The 16,340-nt window shown below is 39.6% G+C and overlaps 1 long non-coding RNA gene across 1 annotated transcript; it reads right to left on the bottom strand.

The window, feature by feature from the left end:
• Positions 1-2,075: 2,075 nt before the first annotated feature.
• On the bottom strand, positions 2,076-4,320 carry LOC149324063 (uncharacterized). Its single transcript, XR_016280351.1, has 3 exons — positions 4,130-4,320; positions 2,760-2,835; positions 2,076-2,154 (listed from the first exon to the last, which is right to left on the bottom strand). It is a non-coding gene; the product is annotated as an uncharacterized LOC149324063 (long non-coding RNA).
• Positions 4,321-16,340: the final 12,020 nt, after the last annotated feature.

Genomic DNA, 16,340 nt, shown 5'->3' with positions numbered 1-16,340 from the left:
AGTACAGGGATAACCTTTAATTATATATTGTGGTTGGGTTTGGTTGGTTGGGTACGGTTCTTAGATTAAAAGGCTGAATTCTGTTCTCACACCCACACAAACCTACTGAAGACAACCTGCTTGTGTAGGCCTCTGATATTGAGAATGTAAGTGTTCATGACTTAAGTTAAATATAATAATCAACCTGTGATGATTTGCATTCTGTACAGTCTCAGACTAACCAGATAGCTAACCAGCAGCTTCCAAAGAAGGAACAAGTAATTATCTTAGCCTTTTCAAGTTGTGGACACCAACAAAGAGGTGGAAGATGTTATTAGTGTTCCCAGATCTCATATCCTGGACCCTCTCAGTTTTCAGGGTAAGGGGACAACATTTCAGAATAAGCACACTGTATTGAACAGTGGATATATCTATGTTTTCTTTATTATTAAGACATGGTGTTTTTTATTTGAAAAGCATACTCAGTGCAATTGTGGTTGATACTTAATGAAGCATGTTTAATGATATCACTGTGGCTGCCCCTTGTAAAATCACCAGTGCTGCCTGGAGTCATCCACAGGGGTCAAGTTTTGATTCTGAAATCTCAGGGCCTGGGACAGTCCTTACCTGGGGACCCTAGCAACATTCTTACTTCAAGGATGAAAGCTCATGTGCTCTTCTTTGTGTATATTTAAAAGCTACTGTGTGTTCCTACAGCAGAGCCAGCATTTTGTGTGCCCAAAGGTGGAAGACTGTCAGTGTCTCTCCAATAGCAATGCCTTTCAAGTTGCCAAACCCCCACCCCCACATTTTTTGTACTGGGTGATTCTTTGCTGGAAGATACATTCATTGAAAGAGAAGGAGAAAAGAATTTAGTTTAAGACCTTCTATCATCTGAGGTTCTCAAGTTGCCAGAGTAAAAACTGGAGAAGTTTCCTTTACCTTTAATGGTTTGTAGAACAAGAAATTTCACTAGGTGTTGTTACATATTATGTTCAATAAGTATGAATATTAGACTTTGATGCATAAGACAGGAAATCTGTCTGTTGCCAAAGTCTGCACAAATGGTTAAGAAAGCAGAAAGGACAGGTAGGCTGGGGGCCAGGACCCTGTCCATCTTGGAGTACGCCAAACTGCAAAATGGAAATTGTCTCACTCCTCACTCCTGCTGTCAAGAAAATGCTTTCTTGATAATTGCAAGCAGGTCTTAACTGTCTTGTCTACTTCCAGTAAATGGAGACCTGCTGAACTGGTTCAGACTGATACTCCCTCCCACACACACCACATTGTGAGGTATCCTTCAGCCTTGAGAGAGGTTAGCCAATACATCTGGATTTGGAAGAGGGTAAATGACTTGATTGGCTTTTTGTCTGGTGTACACAGTCCATTGTCTCTACTCCCCAGAGCATTGAAGAGTCATTATTAGAACCCGAACGGCACTTCACCTCTACCCTTTTACAAGTGCATGTTTAAGTCATGTTTTACCTCACCCAGAGCTGTTCCCTTCAATTTTAGGAAACCAGTCCCCCCCCCCCCCCGAGTTGGAAAGCCCTTTAAAATACAGAGACAGAGGAAGAACCTCTCTTTCCCTTTGACCTGAATCTTTTATTTGACCTGCCCTTCTCGCTGAGGCTTGCTTCCCTGCTCCAATATCCATTCATCTTCTTCACACTGGAGAGTGAGCAAATCCATGGGTGTTTGTGTGTTTTAGCCTGTAGTATCATAAGCTTAGCTCAAGCTCCCTTAAATATGTTAGGATAAGGGTTTTTCGATTACATCCTGTCTTTCTGCCTCATTTTTGCTTTGGTTAATTGTCCATTTTTAAATTTTATATCTTAAAGGTGCTGCAGAGAGTGTTTCAAAAAGCTCCCCCCCCCCCCAAAAAAAAGTGTTGCACTGCTCTTAGCAGTGTTATTTGTTACCTGGCTGTGTGACAAGCAACACCTGTTGAACCTTCCCCTTTTACAAAACCATCAAACCAACTCTAGTTTTCAGGCTGGCAGCGTTCATGCTTTATCATGTTAGAACAGAACAAAAAACTGGAAAGCATGTATTCACAATGGAAGAGATAAAGGAAACAAAGTCCTATGTGCTGTTGATGGTCCACAAGCTTTATTATATTAAAAAACCCAACATGTTTCAGCCTTGTCACAAATTGACCTCCTTCAGGGGCTACTGTAAAAAGAACAAAAGTACATTTATTATAGTTGTGGTCTCAGTGGCGTTCCCGCAGTGTGTGACGCCCAGTATGGGTGGGTGGGACTTTTGGCAGGGTTTCCGGGGTGGGGAGCACACATGAGCAGCTGTGCAGGCTGGAGAAACATCCATGAGTGCTGGAGCCATGCCCCTAAGGGCCAGAGCCGTGACTACAAGCGGCACCTGCATGGGCCCAAGGAGCTCTTACACAGCCCCAAGGAGCACTGGTGTGCCTCAGGGAGCTCTTGCACGGCCCCAAGGAGCTCCTGTGCAGCCTCAAGGAGTGCTGGCCCCAAGGAGCTCCTGTGTGTCCCCAAGGAGCACTGGCGTGGCCCCAAGGAGTCCCTGCAGGGACGGGGAAGCTCCCTCAGGGTGGAGCAGTGGTCATGCAGGCTGAAGCAGCAGCCGTGTAGGCCGAAACATTTTGGGGTATCATCCAATGTAGCCCGCACCTCCTGAACCCCCCCACCCCCCAGTGACACTGCTGTGTGGTCTTCGGATAACATATAAACATAACTAAAAACATAATTTCCTAAAAATCAAATATTATCTATTGTCCTTATTATCCTAAACATACTTATTACCAGAGATTTCAGGAGTTGCAGTCTGCACTTTCAACAAAGTGGACACTCCGAGTCTTAGAAGGAATGCTTCCTGGGCCTAAGGCAGAGATAGGAAAGTTAGTAGGAAAGTGCCTTCATGGTTAAAAGTTTTAAAATTATATGTAAATCACATTTATATTGAAATGATGACTCTGTTACACATGCTAATTCTATTTAATTCTACTATATTAATTTTATTACAGTTATGTTAATTCTGCTGTTGTTGTTTGCCATCAAGTTGTCTTCACCTTAGGACAACCCTGTCAATAAGAGCTCTGATCATCAACAGTCTTACTCAGGTATTGTAAAGCTAGGGCAGTAGCTCACTTGATTGACTCAGTTTACCTGTAGTACATGGTACAGGTAGACAGAGTAAATCAATTTTCCTCCTGCTTTACTTTTTGCCCAGCATTATTATCTTAACCAAGTTAATTTTGTCCTTGTTTATTGCTTTTTACAGGCATATATGCATACATATATTTGTTTCGGTCAATGGCCAGTATAAAGCAATTAGTCCCTTTTGTTGGGTGAGTGGGTGAGAAGTGAGAGATTTCCCACCCACCCCCCAAATAATGCAGCTCTTTCCTTCATTCTCAAAATCAAAACAGAAACAAGGAAGAGGGGGGAAGTAAAACCACAGATGGGATTTTATACCTTTATTCCAATAAGGTTTTAGTAATGGTAGTATTTAAATTTATATTATATTACTAAAAATCCTACTAAAATGAAAAATCCTATCCATGATTTTTATTTTCTCCCCCCCCCCCCACACCTTTCCTTATCCATATTTTGTGCTAGACCAGGGGTAGGCAACCTGCGGCCCACGGGCCGGATGCGGCCCGGCGAGGCCTTGGGACCGGCCCCAGCCCGGTCCTGCCGCTGATTGCCGCTGGGGCCTTGGGGGGGCAATTGTCTATAGAAGCCTCAGAAACATGCATTTATTTTGCATTTTTTAAAAAATCAGCAAATTTTTTCACGTGTCCTTCATTTTTTTAAAAAAAAGTGTCTTCCATTTGAACATTTTGTCCTACATTTGTCCTGGTTTATTTATATATTTAATTTTTTAAAAAAATTATTTAATTATTTATTTTTTGGCTTCGGCCCCCCAGTTGTCTGAGGGACAGCAACCCGGCCCCCGGCTCAAAAAGATTGCCTACCCCTGTGCTAGACAATAAAGGAAGCATGCATTTTGAAAACAAAAACAACAAATCCCCATTTCCCACTCACCTACAGACTCTAGCATATATGATGGATAAATATTTTTAAGAAACATCATCCAGCAAAAATCAATTACCTTACACTCAATGAGGATTTTTTGTGTGTGTGAAGCAGACAATTTAACAGTTACATACTGCTTGCAGTCTTCAGCTGAGGATGGGAGTATCCCTTTGTTTCTCAGAGTCTCTTCTTTCTCCCCTTTATCCACCAGTGGTTTCCATGATTTCCTTCAACTTCTCAGGATGCAGGTACCTTTCACACCGCACAATTATAGCACTATTATTCCATGTTAATTGCTGTGGTTTCATCCTATGGAATTCTGGGGTTTGAGACAAAACTGAAAAGAAAACCACTTTACATTCATAGCACCTTCTAAACTCTGGAGACATTATCATGTTGAAAAACAAAAGCATCCTAGGAGAAGACTGGCAATCTGAGTAACAAGGGCCTTAAAATGTTGGTTCATATGGACTGAGGAGTCAAGACTACAGTTCCATTACTACACAAAAAGTCTACTGTAACATCTGTTTATGGCAATTTTGCTTTTGCTGTGCTACAGAGATTGTAAAATGCAATTAAGCAAAACCATCCAGACTAGGAGGTGTTCAAAATAGTCTTTGATTTGAATCAAAAATTAATATTTACCATATAGTAAGAACAGCTAAAACAGGGATATGGGATTATTTAGAACATTTTTTTTTTGATTGGTAAGACAGTGGTTTGAATTTGTGTAAAGTTTATTTAAAATAACAGCTGCTGTGTGCATGAGAACAAAAAGATAGTAATCTGTGGGTAACAAACAAAGCTTTTATACCTTTAGGAAACTTATCTTCTCTACAATTTATATGCTTAATAATGCTCATAGGCAGGAAGAGAAAGTGGTGAAGCAACTGCCTCATTTCTTCATCCTCACCCTTGCTGGTGTTCTACTAAGCTCAAGTCAAGATGTAACATTTTATCTCTTCCTCCATTCCAAAGAACTCCATGTAAGAGTTCTCAGAACAGGACAAGAGAGGACTCATAACTTTTCAAGAAACAAAGCATGGCTTCAAGGGTTGTAAGATCCTTCAGGCTGAAGCTAAGTCATAGCTTCATTACTGGAAAGCCCAGCAGGCTCAGATTTCTTATCGTATAAGTATGTTATGACTGCAACTTAATGGGAAACAATTACATTTAACTTATGGCAACCTCATGAGTTTCATAGGGTTTTCTTAGGCAAGGTGTCCTCAGATGCTTTTGCCAGTTCCTTCCTCTGATATATACCCTACAGCACCTGGTCTTCTTTGGTGGTCTCCCATCCAAGTAGTAAACAGGGTTGACCCCACTTAGTTTCCAAGATCAGACAGGATCTGGTACCTTTAGGGTATTTAGGACTATCTGTATTTTGCAAATTCTGTTTATTCATTTATAAGTTTAGCATTTTGTCACCTGTGCATTTACACACAAGAGTGTGTGTGCAGGGAGGTACATTATAGCATATAGATATTTCCAGTCCAGTCATATTCTTTCATTGATATTCTTTCATTTCTGTCAATGTAATAACAGGTCATTACGTTGCTTTTATAAGCATTTTTTACAAGGCAAATGGTACTTGTAGTATATACATTTTTCTTTTAAGCAATATTTCTCTTATAAGGCATATGGTATAAGTAATATAGCTTAGTGATAGAATTCATTTACACAATATTTGCAGTACATAAGCAGACCTTTCATCTCTTGAAAAATTGTCATATTGACCATATACATACATTTAAGCATTTGGTTGCATTTCAGCACGTCCAGTATATTGCAGCACATGGAAGACATATAGCTCCTTAGTAAATAAAGCTGAGACACTGTATTATATTTATATATATTGCATTAATTGAGCACAGCTATAATCATTGTTTCAGAGAGTATTCAAACTCTATCTGTCATGCCGTCATTCAGTCTGAACATTGCAATAAATAATTCTTACCCTTTGTGGAAATTTTAAACAATGAAGAAGACAGCACATTCTTCTGACAGTAATGAGAATGGCCTTGAATTGCTGTAATTTACCATTTTAAAAATAAAGCTGCAGATAGTTGTGTATTTACCATATATAGTTGATTATAAGTTGACCTCATATATAAATTGAAGGCAGGTTTTGGGACCAGAATTATGGATTATGAATTATGGAAAGGGCACCATAGCTGCGCTGCTGCAGCTTGGCAACACTCCTTCAGCACTGCGTTGTATGGATGCATTACCAGACAAGCACCATGATGCTACACGCCATGTGGAGCAGCATGCAGCATCATGGTGCCCTGGGGGCAAAATCAGGACATTCATCATCTGGATGAGAAACCCCATTTCTGCCCTCAGGCTGGCCTTAATGGCTGCTCTGAAGAGGGCCTTAATTAGTGAGTTAGCTGGCTCTTTGTTCAAGCACAAATGTCAGGAGTGTACATTTAATATGGAGCCCTGGTGGCGCAGTGGTTAAATGCCTGTACTGCAGCCATTCACTCAAGACCGCAAGGTTGCGAGTTCAAGACCAGCAAAAGGGCCCAAGCTCGACTCAGGCTTGCATCCTTCCGAGGTCGCTAAAATGAGTACCCAGACTGTTGGGGGCAAATTAGCTTACTTGCTAATTAGCTTACTTGCTGTTCACCGCTATGATCTTTGGAATAGCGGTATATAAATAAAACATATTATTATTATTATTATATTAATATTTCTTTGTCTATTAGGCAGACAGATAACTTTTTAATCCTTCATTTCAACATGTAGAACACTAAGGTGGGAAGAAGAAGGAGAAGGAGACCCATTTTCTTCCTGTATTTGTCTCATATGGGGCTATAAAATTTTGCTTTTAATACACACACGGACATTTGTGTGTATTTTGGGATGTCCTTTCCCCAGTGTACACACTGTCTTACACAAATTTCCCAAAGTGCATATTTTCCTCCTTCATTAAAATGTGTTTGTGTGCATTTTTCAAAGATTACACATTTTGAGCTATGCATTTTTTGTGTGTGTGAAAATGGGAAGGGGCACAAGACCTGGCAAACTATGTGAAGGTTTTGAATCAACAAAGCCTGGGTTTCTGCTTTCTTGCCTAGTCAACAGAGCTATGCCTTCTGCAGTACCAGTTCTCAGTTGAAGCAAAGAATCATAAGAATGTGGTGAAGTGCACACCCATAGTAATGCACGTAAGAGATTAGGTACTTTTAAACTGTGGTTTTAATGGCTTTTACTTCCATTTGTACAACCTTGGGTCATAATGTATATAACTTCACATACTTTAAGATAGAGTAAGTTGGCCCTATGACATTTACAGGGCTTCCTGCTCATTCTCCTGAATTAGGGCTTTAGACTTCCACTCCAAAGCCCTGTCCTGAATGTACCACTGGAAACCTAGGACAAGTTATAAGTGGGCCCTTGGTATCCACTAGGGCTTTGTTCCAGGACCCCTCATGGATATCAAAATCCGTGGATGGTCAAGTCTCATTAAATACCATGGTGCAGTAAAATGGTATTCCTTATATGCTCAAGTCCCATTATAATACAATGGTGTAGCAAAATGGTTTCCCTTATATAAAAGGCAAAATCAAGGTTTGGTTTTTGGATTTTATGTATTCTTTGAATATTTTTAAGCCATGGATGGCTGGATCCTTGGATAAGGAATCCATGCATATGGAGGGCCAAGTATAAAGAGCAGCATTTCTTGGAATAAAGAATCCATTAAAGAATTAATTGCAACCTACTCAACCAACCTCAGCTCCTGTAGAGTTTAAGAGATGATGCTACTGTAACATTGTCAAACATGGCTTGCAAATTAAGTTCACTTGATGAGGCGTGCAGATGGCAAACAGATGCCATTGCTTAGCTTAACGATGCAACATCAGTGCTTTTGGCATCTCCCCAAGGACTCTTAAAACATTTTAAGAGCGTAAACCAAAGTGGCTATTACATCCTATTTGCTGGAAATCAGGACAAAGGGGTTTTTCTTTAAAATCCCTGGGTTAATGTACAACTGTGGTTCTCAGATGGAGGTGACCCATTATTTCTTTGTGTGAGACCCAATTTCTCACCAAAACATCTCTTTAGTTCTCACCCCATATACCACTTTGTCTCCAACTTCCATTGCTATGAGTTGTCCAGAACGGATGGGAAAATCCAGAATATTCCAATTTCTTGTAAAAGTGTATAATGCTTCAGCTGAATAGTGCTCATAATGTGGAATTTTAAAAAAAAAGGATTGACCATTGCACTTCCACTGTAATAATCTCAAACTATGCTACTGATTGAATGTGTCTATTGAAAAAGACTATCATGAAGATCCAAGCCTGCTAGAGTGTAAGAAAGAATGATCCTTCACTATAGTAGAAAAACAACTTGGTCCATTAATAGAACAACAGCATTTTAAACAATAAACCCTCAGTGATGCTTACAGAAAGCCCACTGAAATTAATGGAAGAAGTTATTCATGACTAACTTAAGCCCCATAAATTTCAGAGTCTGCAATACGCAGAATGAAGAATAGCTCTAACTCATTATGCAGATTCTATTCTTACTAAGCATTACAAACAGAGCTTTCCCCACACATTTCAGATGAGTGGCTGGGGGGAAAGGATGCCATCAATCCAGAAATGTATAAAGCAGAAAAACCCAAGAGTTGCAAAAGGAGGTGCGGGAAGCAGTACTGTTTATTATGCAGCTGTTCTGGAGATGCCTAATCTAGCCACAGTGATACATGCCTTAGTTACATTATACTTGGATTACTGTAACATGCTCTATGTGGGAATGCCTTTGAAGGGAGTTTAGAAACTTCACTTGGTACAAAGAACTGCAACTAGAGTATGAACTGGAGCTAGTTACAAGCTTCATATAATTTCACTGCTCCAACAGCCCCAGTGACTTGTGGTCTGTCTCCAAGCCAGCTGGTTATGACTTGTAAAGTCCTATATGACTAAGGTGCTGTCTGTCTGACAGACTGTATCTCATTGCAAGAGCCTGACCAGATTCTGAGATCTCAAGAGAATCCCTTCTTCCAGTCCAGCCTCCTTCACAGGTACATTTCATAGGGACATGACAAAGTGTCTTTCCCCTTGGCTGTCCCTAGGCTCTGGAACTCCCATCCAGGGGAGGCTAGAACAGTTTCCTCCTTGTTGTTTTAATATTGGCAGCAAAGACTTGGATAATAGCTTTTAGGAGGTTGCTGAATTGTTTCAAATCGTACTGTATTTGTGCTGTTTATCCTTGTTAAGTGTGTTTATAAATTGTTTTAATATTTTAATAGTTTATTTTATGTTGATTTTTTGTATATTTTAAGTGAATTTTTTGATCAAATATATTAATATTTTTTTTGTGAAGAAGATTCAGGAGTCATCATCATCATCATCATCTTGAAGTTTCCTAACTGTGAACTGAATGAACCTTGTAAAAGGAATTCCATGAAGAAATCATACTGTGTACAAAACCGCAATTTACATGATTCTTCGTGGCAAGATGGGATAGTTAAACTGGCACATCCTTGGGACACATGCCTCAGTAAGACAGACATAACTACCCAGCTGCTAAATTGAGTCCACCACCTTATGATCTTTCTGAAACCGCATTCAACCCCTTTTGATTATTTTAATGTATAGTCTTAATTGTTATTGCTTTTAATTGATATTTTAAGGGGAGCGAGGGCATAATTGGGTATATATCATATGGATTCTTAACTGTAAGCTGTTTTGATTGTCCTTGACAGAGAAGCAGGGTATAAATAAAGCTTTTATTATTGATTATTTATAATCTCAAAATATAGTTAGCCTCCCTGCGTGAAAAAAATAATAACTAAACTTTCCTATCAAAGCTTTAAAAAATAGGTTAAGTATTTTTGAATGCATAATGCAAGTGTAATTTCAGCATCGCATACTGGTCTATCATTATGGCTGGTAGTTCAGCCATAGGCCTTGGGGAGGCAAAATTTGGTGACAACAGAATAGAGCTTCTGAATAAATATCTCAGCCCTCTCCAACCATCATCCTTGGCGGAGAAAAAAAACCCTTAAAGGCAAATTTAAATTTGCTGTTTAAATAATTTCTTTCCTCCCAAGGTCTGTTTCTTTTAGAAGCCAGAAGTGACTTGTTAACCAACCACATGGATACTCATAGTCCAAGAAAGACATATGTCCAAATGAGGTCCAGCATTAAAAATAAAATATAAATCAATCAACAAATATAGAAGTCATCAATTGCTGTACACAATTGTACCAAATTGTAGGAAATGGAAGTAGAGTTAAGTAACATGTATCTGACTGGCAATTTTATGGCATATGACAATATATTAAATTGGTTTGTAGTACTGATAGATTTGGGAGCAGGGAGATCCTGCTATACCAGCTCCAGGCTTGAGTTAACTAAGGGGGATCAGGAGGTCTTGTGGGGTTCCAAAATATCTTGGATTCAGTGGATGCAATGCCACATGTGCACCCACATACACACCCATACCCCATTCATTATGCCTAGAGGAACACTGCTAGTGGTACCAGAGAGAACCTTTATCCTACAAGAGGCATTTTCATGCTATAGTATAGAGTTATAGCACTATTTCTTCTTTAATAGGATGCACTGTCCTGGGTGCATCCTATGGACCCCTGAAGTCTGTAGTTTGGTGAGGCACTAGAGCACTCTGGCTGAGAGTTCTAAATGCCCCTTCCCTAAACTACAAATCCCAAGATTCCATAGGATGAAGCCATGGCAATTTAAGTGGAATCACAATACTATAATTGCGTAGTGTGAAGGGGCTCCAGAAGAGCATCTCTACCAGTGGGATGGTGCCTCTACCCCTCCAAAATTGGAATTCCAAAATCTGAAATGCTCTATTAGTTACTAAGAAGGTTCCCCCTGTCAATAGAAAATAAATTCAGCACCATGGACAGCTCCTTCAAAGTTCATACTGAAGCCTGGACCAGATTCAATGGTCTATCTGCCATTGACTATACATATAGTTCATTTTTCTTGAAGCAATCAAGAAACTAAAAGAAACAGTCTTCCAACTGAGTCAGTGATATAAGATATAAATGTAAGTGTTGATGTACTACATCCCATTTACTCCACGGGTCTACTCCAATTAGGACTAACAACCCAAGGCTGTTTACAGTTTAAGAGGGACGTGGGTGTGTTGCTGAACTATTCTTCCCATCATGCCTTGTCATTGGCAAGAGTGGCTAGGGTGGATGGGGAATGAAATGCAACAGCATTTGGAGAGTTACCTGTTCCTAAACTCCAGCTTACAGTCTAATGAATAGGTTACAAAAGGAACACTAGAAATTGGCCTTATTTTCACCCCAACAAACATTGGTAGGTTGCACCAATTCTGTTTTTTTTAAGTGCAGAACTCATTTCTTTGTTTGATTAGTAGGGGAATAGCCAATTATACCCCTTAAAACAGCCAATTACACCCCTGAGAAAGCTTCTGGAGGCACAATTAGACATTTTTAGCCCCCTGGCAAAACAAACCCAGCACGTGAAACCTAGAGAATCCAGTAAAACACAGAATTCCTACCCATACATATTGCTAAAGATACTGTCTTATGATTGGCCTCCTTTCACTCTCAGATAAGTGTAGACTTTGTCTAGACTCTGTAAATATATGTAGGCTGATAAAAGATTTGTTATGGGAGATCTTTTCAAATGGTATTTTGCTAGCACACTTCCAATTTTGGAGATTATCACATTGCTTCTGGTGCTCGACTTAACTCTTCCAAATTTGGCTCAGATTTGGAAGTTAGAAAAGTCCAACGACAAAATCAACCTGTCAAAACAGCTTTCTGTTGCCTCCAGGGCTGAATTTGGGCCTCGTAAGTCTCTTTGGTAGCTATTTTTTCCAAATCAGGAGCTTCTGAATTGGAAAAAATGGCTGCCGAAGCTACTTACAGGGCCCAAGTTCAGCCCTGGAGGAAACGGAAAGCCATTTTGACAGAAAGGGCCATGCAATAAAATCTGTCTAACTTCTGAATTTGAGCCAAATTTGGAAGAGGTAAGTTGGGCACTGGAGGTGGTGCAATAATCTCCTTAGTCAGGATCCAATAGTGTAGGCAAATTTTCAGTCTGTATGTGATCCTCAAACTATTTTGGCCCTCAATTACTCCAGATACCTTGGATCACGTGTTTTCTGTCCCCCACCTGGCAAAGGGGTGACCTGCTGTTCCAGAATACCTCCGGGAGCACCAACTCATCTTTTCAACAAGGAGCAAGTCTCCCTACATGGTTTAACATGAATATCTGGTTTTTCAAAATCGGAAGTGAATTTCTTGCTACTTCTGGTTTTGCATTTTTTTCTCTTTGGTCATTCCTAGCAGACAGTATCCTTTCTTGGTACTGTGTGGCATAACAGTCAGGTGGCATAGAAGAATATTGGCCATGTCAGAATATGTCAGACAGGAGGCATCACTCGTAAGGCATTTCACCAGTTCTATCAGATCTTCATTGGTTTTCAGTTATTTCTAAGCACAGCTGAAAGTGATGGGCAAGCTTGAACTGATATATACTGTAGTACGTGATGGGCTGCACAACCCTTCTTGGATTGTAAGATAGCCTTGTTACAGCCAGTGTGCTGCAGTGGTTTGAGTATTGGATTAGGTCTCCAGGAAGCCAGAGTTTGAATCCCTGCTTGGCCATAAAAAGCCTTGGGCAAGTCACACTCTCACAGACTTAAAGGAAAGCAATGGCAAAATCTCATCTGGTCCAGGTTTTACACCAATAAGGTAGTGGGAGGTGTTGACACTAGATAGTGACATTCACCATTGGGTCTTGTGTTGTATTGTAAAAGTTCTGCCATACTACCTACTCCCCCCAACCTATGGAGGCCCAGTTAGCCATTTTTTGGCATCCCCCCCCCCCCCCATATTTTCAACCTCTTTTTGGGAGGGCTGTGATATATATTCTTCCTGGATATCTGAATCACTTCAGTGGCAAGCAAGGAGTGTATCCCTGTAGAATACAATACTTCTGTAAATCATCTTAACTTTGTGAGATGAAAGGTTCACTATAAGTCTCCAAAAATGTAATGAAGCTATTACGACTGTGACAAAAGTCTCATTGTTTCTTGTAAGATGCCTTCCACCAATGATAAGACACTTCCGATGAATCACTGGGAGAAGAGGCAATTATTTAAAAGGCTGGGGTGAAACCACACAGCTCTCAGCTACCCCTCACACAAACCATCATGGCTTTTGGCAAATGCTACGATTAGTGAGAATTAAATTAGGCTGCATGACATTAAGGCAGTTGGGGTTTTTTCCAGGACATCAATTTAGCAACATGTGCTTTTAATCATTATACGTTTAGTTCCCAGGGACGCTTAAAAAAAGAAAAGAAAAGAAAGGAACACCACCCAAACGCCAAACTAATACACTATTTTTAAACATAAACTGAGGGAGTCTATACACACCCATCACCCAAGTCACTTCTCCCTGTTTCCTTTTTAGACAGCAATCATCTATTCCTATCTTTGAAAGCAAGATTCCTACTTTGAAAGCAAGATGCCTATCTTTGAAACCAAGATCAATTTTTCAGCCAACTAAGTAGCATCAGGGTTGGAGAAACAATTTCAGATTCGATGATCAATCCATTTGCTAAGCATTTTTTTTTTAAAAAAAGGTGTATAAATGGAGATAATGAAAAGCTGGGATTTGTCAATAAGGATCCTACAGCAGCAAGTGAGTTTTTCTTAGCTAGTGTTAATGACATATCAAGGGATAATGCCAAAGAAGCTGACTTTCAATGGGACTTACTCCCAAGTAAAAGTGTAAAGCTGGGTGGGCAGCTATGGTTGGATCCAAGGGCCAATTTTCTTGCCCCACAGACTGCAGAAATATGAAAACGGGGGTAAATAGAAGTAGTTTGGGAAAATAAAGTTGTGTGTGTGTGTACCCATTTAAAAGCCTTCTTGTCCTGGAGGCTTTCATGAGACAATCCAGCTTTTAGTTGTGCCAGAAAGAGGGTGGTCTGCAGTGCTTTGAGGGGACAAAGTTTGCAAAAGCATACATATGATCACACTTAGCCCACCAAGCCTATATAGCATTGCAAATCTGAATTTTAAAGGTGTTATCTAAGGTGCTAGACCTATAAAATACTCCATTAAACATTAGTCTAAAACTTAAAGCAGATTCGCCACTCGCTGATATAATACTCACCAGGCACCACTATCTGGAACTTCAATCTCCTTCTTTTCCTTTTTCCTTCTTGCTTCTGGCCATTCTGATTTTCAGCTGTCACTTAATGGAATTTGGTTCTTGATGACCTTGATATCTGATTTGTCCCCCACTCTCATAAGACTGATAGCCAACTACCACTTTAGTTTTTTGTGGGTTTTTCGGGCTGTGTGGCCATGTTCTAGAAGATTTTCTTCCTGACGTTTCGCCAGCATCTGTGGCTGGCATCTGAAGATGCCAACCACAGATGCTGGCAAAACGTCAGGAAGAAAATCTTCTAGAACATGGCCACACAGCCCGAAAAACCCACAAAAAACTATGGATGCCAGCCATGAAAGCCTTTGATTTCATAACTACCACTTTGTCTGTCTCTGACAGTAAGGTAACTCTGAGTTAATATGGTCATTTTTATGGAGATAGTGGTGGATCTCTTGTACCTTTCATCCTACTCTTATATGCATGATTCTAGAAGATGGATCAGCCTAATCCTATTTTTATGCCCTCTTTTTATGGTGTCTCAGGCTGCTCATCTTTCCCCAGAAGCAGAAATGTATATACATTTCATTTCTGCTTTTAAATACATTGACTTGAGGCATTTTTTTCTTTAAAAAAATCACTATAGATGTAGGGTTTTTTTTAAAAAGGAACTTATTAATAGAAAACAGCTGTTGGGCTTGCATTCTGCTTTCTTTGCAGAACTGTTTCTGGAATTGAAATGCACTAAAGTAGAACTCCAGGGAAGGTTTTTGGACATGTTTTAGACTGTAAAGCTTTAAGGGAAGTTAGTTTCTGGCACAGAGTGGTACTCCTATATGTACCGTTTCTAGCTTTTTGTCAACTCTTTCTTTTTCAAAAAGTAAGTACTAACAATGATAATACACACACACACACACACACACACACGTAAAAAAAGCCCAACATGTTTCAACTTACACATTAAAAAAAGGTTAGCATCATAACAGATTCCTCTATAAGTTACTATGTCTTGATAGAAGACTTTTTCAACTATTCTTATTTAAAATTGCTACAACAAAGCATTCATTTTGTTTTCGAGTCAATATCCCAATCCAGCCAAAGTAAAAGATATCTAAGTTCCAAAACCAATAACACATTCATTTTTAACTAGGGGGTGGATTTTGTATAGATTTGCCCAAACTGACATCTCCTGGAGCTAAATACTGAATGGAATGCAGTTTGCATTCAGAAATCTGAGCTTGTGATGTGGACCACAGAAGAAAGAAAAACAACAACAACATGTGCACTCCTGAAAAAAGTGCAAAGTCAATAAAATACAATTCTAAGATAAACAGAGATATGCTTTTGTTAATGGGTTCAACGCATACATTTGAAAAAATGTAGTCAAATACAAATACAAATGAATGTCTGCTCTTAAGAAACAGAGACAGAATGATGGAAAGACAAGAACTGTAATGAGACAGGCCTTCATCTGAACCTGAAAGTACTTGCTTCAATAGGAACCACTTAGCAGTAATGTGGGAGATTGGTGAGTGGCCTAATACAAATTGGATTGGGGCTGCCTTGCCAAGGGAAGGCAGGCTAATTCTTTCCCAAAGTTAATACATATAAATTTTGTGTTAGAAAAATCTTTGGTATTTGCAGATGCACCTGTTCTTTTAAATTACAATTCTGTGATATGGAATTTAACTGAAGGTCAGTGTTGTTAGCTCCTGCATGTTTTTACTGTTGCCAACAGATTTCAAGACCGCAAAGATAAATATTCACCATCCATTCCTCCATAGTTAGAAGATCTTACTGCTTTAGATATGCATGAATAGATATTATATAGATGTCAGCATGTATTAGGTATATGCCATGCCCTAAAGATTCATATCCTATTTATTTTCCTTTCCCCTTTTTTTCTTTTAGCTCTGTTTACTTTTTCTGTTTTTGCCTCTGATCATACTTTAAAAATCCAATTTTAAAAAGTTATTTCCCTCATCCATGTTGCTGTGGAAAGCTAGGAAGTGTCATCCAACTCCCCTCCCTTTTATAACCTCTGGAAGAACAGAACACCGATTAATTTGACAAAGACCAGGATTGGATTAGAAGTAGTACTGACAGCTCCATTGAAGATGGGAGAAGTTTACCAAGGCAATCTTCTCATTCCAGTGACAGTTCTATAAAACGACAAAGATGCTGTCAGTACACTGATGTTG

This window comes from Sceloporus occidentalis, unplaced genomic scaffold, assembly GCF_023333645.1.
Source record: "Sceloporus occidentalis isolate IW3139 unplaced genomic scaffold, rSceOcc1.0.p SCAF_1, whole genome shotgun sequence".
Taxonomy (NCBI): Eukaryota; Metazoa; Chordata; class Lepidosauria; order Squamata; family Phrynosomatidae; genus Sceloporus; species Sceloporus occidentalis.
The sequence above is the reverse complement of the archived record's forward strand: the minus strand, read 5'-3'. Positions and strand labels throughout refer to the sequence as shown.